This window comes from Rutidosis leptorrhynchoides, chromosome 5 (genome assembly GCF_046630445.1).
Source record: "Rutidosis leptorrhynchoides isolate AG116_Rl617_1_P2 chromosome 5, CSIRO_AGI_Rlap_v1, whole genome shotgun sequence".
NCBI lineage: Eukaryota > Viridiplantae > Streptophyta > Magnoliopsida > Asterales > Asteraceae > Rutidosis > Rutidosis leptorrhynchoides.
This window is the reverse complement of record NC_092337.1, coordinates 190,274,050-190,281,418: the sequence shown is the minus strand read 5'-3', so window position 1 is coordinate 190,281,418 and position 7,369 is coordinate 190,274,050. Positions and strand designations below refer to the sequence as shown.

At 36.4% G+C, this 7,369-nt stretch overlaps 1 non-coding gene across 1 annotated transcript; it reads right to left on the bottom strand.

Moving 5' to 3' along the window:
• Positions 1-5,150: 5,150 nt before the first annotated feature.
• On the bottom strand, positions 5,151-5,257 carry LOC139850999 (small nucleolar RNA R71). Its single transcript, XR_011760366.1, has one exon. It is a non-coding gene; the product is annotated as a small nucleolar RNA R71 (small nucleolar RNA).
• Between the last annotated feature and the right edge of the window lie 2,112 nt (positions 5,258-7,369).

The following is a 7,369-nucleotide window of genomic DNA, read 5'->3' as shown; positions in this document are numbered from 1 at the left end:
TCTAGTAATTACTAGGGCATCAAACTCACTGCACTCTATTTCAACTTTAGTGGTTAAACGTTTAAGCGTAAGCTGAAAATTAGTGATCAATTCTTCAAAAGTCTTTATCAAAGTGTCGAACTTATTCTGACATTCTATGACTTGAAGGTTTATCGTGTATTGCTTTTTCATAAATTCTACTAAAATTTCCTTAGAGTGGAGAGTAGGTTTGTGCAACGGGAAGATTATATTATGATCCGAGCTATTTTGCTATTTGTGTACCCATCTAGGGTAAGGATACCTTAGATTGGTTCTAGTAGCATCGGAGTTTCTAGGAAATGGTAAATTTTGAAGAGTGAGGGTGAGATCTTGTAACCTGGTTTTCAGCATTTTTACTGTATGCGCGAAGATGTCATCATTCTCAGCAGCTTCATTATTCCAATCGTCCTGTTGTGCAGCTATCGTATCCAAGAGATTTCATACTTCTTCTGCTGTTCGGGACATGAAATTTCCTTGCGAGCCCATGTCTAGGAGAGACTTATCATCCTTGGTCAAACCATTATAAAGCATACAGATTATGTCTGCCCGACTTAACGATTGATTCAGACATCTTTTAAGCATCGTCTTTATTCTATTCCATGCTAGACACAATGACTCGTTTTCTTTTTGAGAAAAGTTTGTGATGTCATTTCTTAAATAGGTTTGCAGGGAGGGTGGATAAAATTTGTTTAGAAATTTAGTGGCTAAATCCTCCCATGAATGGATTGAATTCGGGTTAAGTTCGTCAAACCATGCTAAAGCGTGTGCAGAAAGTGAATATTGAAAAAGATGAAGTTTTAAAATGTTTTTCTCGTTTTCTTCCTTCTTAAAAGAGTCAACCAGACTGATAAATTTGTTTAAATGAAAGTTTGGATCGTCAGTCGGTAATACTTGAAATTTACAGATCATACTAACTAGTTTAATCATGTGTGAACTAATTTCAGGAATTCATTCGGTTCCTAAGGTGATTGGTCCTCCTCTTTCCTCTAAGCATGACTTATGCATAGAAGCAAGGGTATCTTGTTGTTCCATTTTTTGATTTTTAGATTTTCTGTTAAAAAGACTTAAAAGTAACTTTTAGAAAATATTAATTTACTAAAAGGATCGATAATTTAATAAAAACAATTATTCTTGAAATTTGGTCGCTAACCAGATCGGATATCTTAACTGACAGGATTTCTTACATATTACTTGTATCGAGGTGGCTAGGCCGACTACGGAGAGGCAGGATCCTTTTGGTTCCAATATAATTGGAGACTGTTCGAAAAATCCAACAACCAAGTCTGTGTATAATTGTCTTTTTAGACACCACCAAACAACACTTTTGTCTGTTTAAAATCTTTCTCGATCAAAATATTCGATCCCCGACAGCAGCGCCAAAAAACTTGATGTGCTACTTACAATATGGCTGAAATGGATGGTTTTATTCGTGCGGTGTCGTTCAGGATGCCCGGATTTAGTTGATCAAGGTAGCACACAGTGGTTTTGTTTATTTATATTGTGCGGGGCCTAAATTTACTTTTACTTTCTAAGGTGTAGAAGGTGTAAGTTAACCTAGTGTTGTGTTTTTTTGCTGATTAATGAATTGAAGATCAAGTGGATAATTGTCTTTTGTTAAATTACCTGGACAAAGGATAGTAGTTGGTTTTAGCTAAAAGTCCTAAGTGCATAAAAGTAAATAAAGTGGAAGGATATCCGGAGTATGCAGATCAGGGAAATGTTGACCAAGATATCAGTATTGGGTTAGGGAAAGGTAATTATGCTTATGTTAAGACTATGCTTGGAATGATGTAGATCTGGTTGGATGAGCCAATTACACAGAACTACTTGTCTCTGAACTCTCGAAGTTCTCTTCGAGCAGTGAGAAACATGTCACTTGGTCGTATAATTGAAAGGGAGCAATACCTTGGAGGTTATCCTCAGTAAAGTACTAGGTTTATTAGTGAGTTGAGCTCTAATTCTAACCCTCGTTATCAGTTTAGTTAACTGAATAACAACGTGCGGTGTTGATTGAACACTGATCACAAACGGAAGGAATCCATCGGTTTAAGTTGGCAAAACCTTAAATGAAAACTAACAATCATTCCATCATACGAATGAGATCATATCAATTAAAACATTATACAGCATTACAGTTGATATACTGATAGTAAAGCAGATAGAAACCTAATGAATACCTAAACAGTTAATATGACTAAGACCTAAGACAACAATCAGACAAGAACATGCAATAGGCTTGAGTCACACAGTGAAGGCACTAACTAGATCTTAACAGCTCCTAAGAAGTCTCTTCGAGACAGTCAATAAGCATACTAGGTCATTCATGTCTCAATTCCTAAGTTCCATGTCCTAAAAGCTCATTAAATGCCTCTTGGGAACTCCGGCCATACCGAGTTCATAGAATCTTCAGATACAGTATAACCAGGGGTCTTAATCCTATGAAGTAGCTAGTTTCATATAGGTGGACAAGCCCTGATCACAACCTAGGTTGGTCAATCCTTAAGATGCTAGCACACAGATCTATCAGACTTCCTAGTTCAGTATTATAACAGTAATCGTACTAAATTAACATAATTACGCTAACCCAAACTTCTATCATGGAAACATACAGATTAATTAAGCTATCATGGTAATATCGGAACACATTATTAAACATAAAAAGTAAGAACACATGTTTAATACAAAAGACAAGCGTTTCGGATAAAAACCTGAAAAGGCCGAAGAAATCTGCCCAAGATCGCTGGGACTCGCCGGGATATCCTCCGAAAAATAAAAGCTAAGTTAACTTCTACTAAAAACTAACTAAAAGCTTGAAAATATGAAATGAATTACAAATTGTGTGTGTTTAAATGGATGGAGAAAGCCCTTTAAATAGACTTGGAATTTGCCTGCAAACGGCTGGCAGGCCGTTTGGCAAGCCGTTTGGCAAGCCATTTGCAGAGCCCGTTTGCTAAGGCAAGCCATTTAATGAGGCTGTTTGATCTGGGCATTTGGCAGGCCATTTGCCACACTGGCAGGCTGTTTGGCAGCCCGTTTGGCAAGCCGTTTAGCTTGTTGATTTGCTGGATCGTAACTTGATTTCTTGTCTTTTACCGTTTTCGCTCTAGAATCTTCGTTTTAGCTCCGTTTTACTTGATTCTTTTTGCAACGCCTTCGTAATTACTTAATCTACAAAATCAACCAAAAAGCGATGATTTTGCCGACAAAGTTTAAATCTTTATTGGTCTTTCTAGGGCTTAATATTGACTTTTTGACCGATATCAGTCATCTATTGGAGTTTTAAGGTGAATTGAAGGAGGCATGCTCAAGTTCCATCATAGTTTAGCTCTAGATCTTCTTCTCTTTGTATTTGGGTTGTAATCTCTACCTTTTTTCTCTAGTTTTGAATTAAATACTTGTAATAACTCAATATGATGTTTATTTATGTTTTAATGCTTATGATTAGTGTAACCTTAGCCATGTCTAGCTAAATTGATTGTGTTTGCTTATCTATGAATCTCTAATGCAAGGATTTGCCCTAATTTAATTGAATGAAGTTGTTTGAATGAAATACATGAAAAAGTGTTATTATGTTAGCTATAGATCCATTGCTATACATTTGTTTTAGGATTTACTTTGATTACATAGATTGAGTAGCTCTCTTGGTGATTTGAGAAGTGAATCAATTTATGCTTCAACACTTATAATGATCTAGGCAACTAGATTAAGGATTTTAAGTGATTGTGTTCTTGATTTAAGTTGGTTTTCAATTGGCCTTTAGTCAACATAGTGGTGTTTGATTATCTTAAGTGATTTTGATAGTTGAAGGGTTCTAAGTGATTTCAACCTAAGCATAATCTCAATGACCAATTATGCTTAACTTGATCTTAGAATGCAATGCTTATGTGAGGTTACAAAGTATAATTTCATTAAGGTTTGGTAGTAATGCTAAACATTTAATAGTTCAACAACTAATGCGATAGCAATTAGGGCAAAATGGGGCAATCCAAGCATAGAGAGGATTAGGTATGTGAACACTACTTAGTTAATTGAGTTAGTTCTTAATATTTAGTTACTTGTTACTTACTACTAGTCTTAATTATTAAGTTTATGTTTCTATACTTGTGCACGTGGTAGTTGTTAATTAAAATCAATCAAAACCCCGACAATCAAAAAAACCCTAGGACAATTAATAGTTTCAATTATTCTACTTACACCGCTATCTTGGGACGAACTTGAAACGAATACTAATATTAAAGTTCTATAATAACCGGGTTCTAAGTGCTCGTTAGTTGTGTGTGCTTATTTGTAGTGTTTGAATCTTGTATAAATTTTGAGGGTAAATGATGTATTGTTCCACACGCATCAACACTTTCTTGGCACCGCTGCTGGGGAGCGGTTAGCTAGTGGAATATTTGGTTTAAGCTTTTAATCGTCTGATCCTTTTATAAGGGTTTACCCTTACAAAAGTTACTTTTCTTGTTTTTATATTTTTATTTTGTGTTTGGAAAACCGTTTGTGTTTGTGTTGTGATTAAAGAATAGGTAGTTTGGTGTATGAAAACAAGATCCCAAAAGGATCAAGAGTTTACACATCAATTTTCCGATCCGGAGAAACACGTGAACGGGGTTTTCGAGCGTAGAGTAGCAAGGGTATTAAAAAGAAATTTCGAAGCTTTACCATTTTGTTTAGAAAAGATGGATCCTAACGGTCAACCAATTCACAATGAAGAGGGTGATTCAATCAACCAAATACTAGTTAACCAAGAGCAACAAGATGATCCAAATGATACGCCGATGTGGAATGCTAGGTTTGGTTGCGCCTACCGTGGTGCCTCCGACTATTACAAAACCACCCATTGGAGCCGATAATTGGAAGATTGAGGGAAACTTCTTCACAATGATCAAAGATATGTTCTTCTATTGGTTAATAGAAGAAAATCCTTTCGAACACATTCAACACTTTAACGATATTTGTGATATCTACAAGACAAAAGATGTTACCGATGACGCTTTAAGTTCAGGGCATTCCCCTTTACACTTCAATGAGATGCGAAAGCTTGGTTAAGAAATTTACCACCCGATTCTATTAGGACTTTTCAAGATTTAACCGATGCGTTTATTAATCACTTCTTTCTACCATCAAAGGTGGAATGACTTAGGATGAAAATTAATGGATTCACACAACGGAGTGATGAGACTTTGTATGATGCGTGGGTACGTTTCAAGAAGATGCTAAGAGCTTGTCCACCGCATGGTTTGACTAAAAAGGAGTACATCAACATGTTCTACCGGGGTACTAATGCTTTGACTAGACAATATCTTGATTCATCTCCGGGTGGAGTGTTTATGTATAAATCGCCAAATGAGGCTGAAACTTTGCTAGAGGACATCTCGGTTAATACATACGAATGGGCACCTTCACCACGATATTTACCAAGGAAAAGTGTAGCACAAGTAGAGAGTGATAATGGGAAAGTCACACTTGCAAGCTTAAATAATCAATTTCAAATGTATGGGAAAGAGTTGAAAAAGCTACAACAATCGATCGTTGCAATACAAGTAGGTTGTCAAAGGTGCGAAGGGCCACATCTCACAAAGAATTGTCCCCAAGTTAGTTAATGCAACCATATTGATCTAGATGACATTCCCATGAATTCGAATGCTCATGTCAACCGTGAGTAATCAAAACTATCAACAGGATGGACCATCAAACTAAGGCTACTATAATCCTAACCAAAAGCAAGTCTCGTTCAACAATCAAACCAATACACCACCCGGATTTACATGCCAAAACCAACACCGAAACCAAAGTTACAACAACAACTATAACCAAAACCGAAACAATAATTTTCAATACCAAAACCAACAACCTTACAACAATCAACCTTATAACAACCAACCCAATCCGAGTTATCAAAACAACCAAGGTTATAGTCAACCTCAAAATAACCAAGGTTACAACCAACAACCTCAACAAAACACTCAACAATCCCAACCTTCTTAAAGCAACAAATACGAAACCAACAAGCCTCATTTCAAAATCTTAAGAGTACCGTGGGGAGAGTTTCAAACCAAGTTGCCAAAAGACTACAAGGTATTTTACCATCCAATACTCAAGTCAATTCGAACAACAATTACAACAAGAACCAAAACTAACAAAACCAAAACAACAACAACACAAGAACCATCCCTATTGAAAATGCCAACCAAATTGAGTTTGTCAATACCATCTCAACAAGAAGCGGTTTAACTTATGAAGAACCACAAATGCTAACATACCCAACCCAAACACCAAACTCTATTACACCTACTTCACAAACCATTGAGAATGAATCGAGTGTTAATGGGGATTCGCGAGAGGTAAGGGTTGAAAAGGATGAATCACGAAGGGTTAAGGGTAAAAAGAATGAAGGAGCACCTTTGAGGAAGTACTTGGAACCGATTCCATATCAGCAAGCTTTAAGGAAGGAAAAAGTTGAAACGCAATGAAGGGACTTCATGGAAATGATGAAACAAGTTCATGTCAACATGCCGCTCATCCAAGTGCTTAAGGGCATGCCTAGTTATGGGAAGTTCAATAAAAATATTTTATGTTCAAAAGACAAATATGAGGAGGTATCGGCCACATTTCTCGTTAAGGAATGTTCGGCCATTTTGCAAAAGCAAAAGATGCCTCCCAAATTGGGTGATCCCAGTCGTTTTGTAATCCCATGTAACATGGGCGGGTCAAAAGTATATGATGCGTTTCTCGACTTGAGGGCTAGTGTAAATCTTATGCCCAATTCAATTTATAAAAAGTTAAACCTTGGGGAACTAAAACAGACCCGGATGGTATTAAAAATGGGGAACCAAACGTTTGATACTTCAATCGGCATATCCGAACACCTTGTGGTCAAAGTTGGTAATTTAACCTTTTCGGCCAATTCGTGATCCTCGAATGAACGATGATGAACATGTCCCAATAATTTTGGGATGACCTTTTCTAAATACCGCCGATACAATAATTTTCATGCAACAAAACAAATTACGTATCAGGGTTAAAGACAAAAGACTTGATTTTTATGTGCGTAAAGTTGATAAGAAACTAAATTTGTCAAATGTTAAGTCTTTTTGTCAATCGAGGTCATGGATTTTTATGAAGAAAATGAGTTAAAAGCTTTATTGGCGGTTGACACTTCGGATGTTGACCAATTTGATAAAATTGAGGATTTTGATGTTGAGAAAGTGATTGAAATGTTTATGAAATCTAGTGATGAAAATGATTTTGAAAAAGCTTTTGAGAGTGTTTTAAGTAACCCAACCATAGTCAAGAGAGTAAATTTGGACCTAAATGTAGGGGGAAATGTTGTTGGTAAAAAGGTCATTTTGGA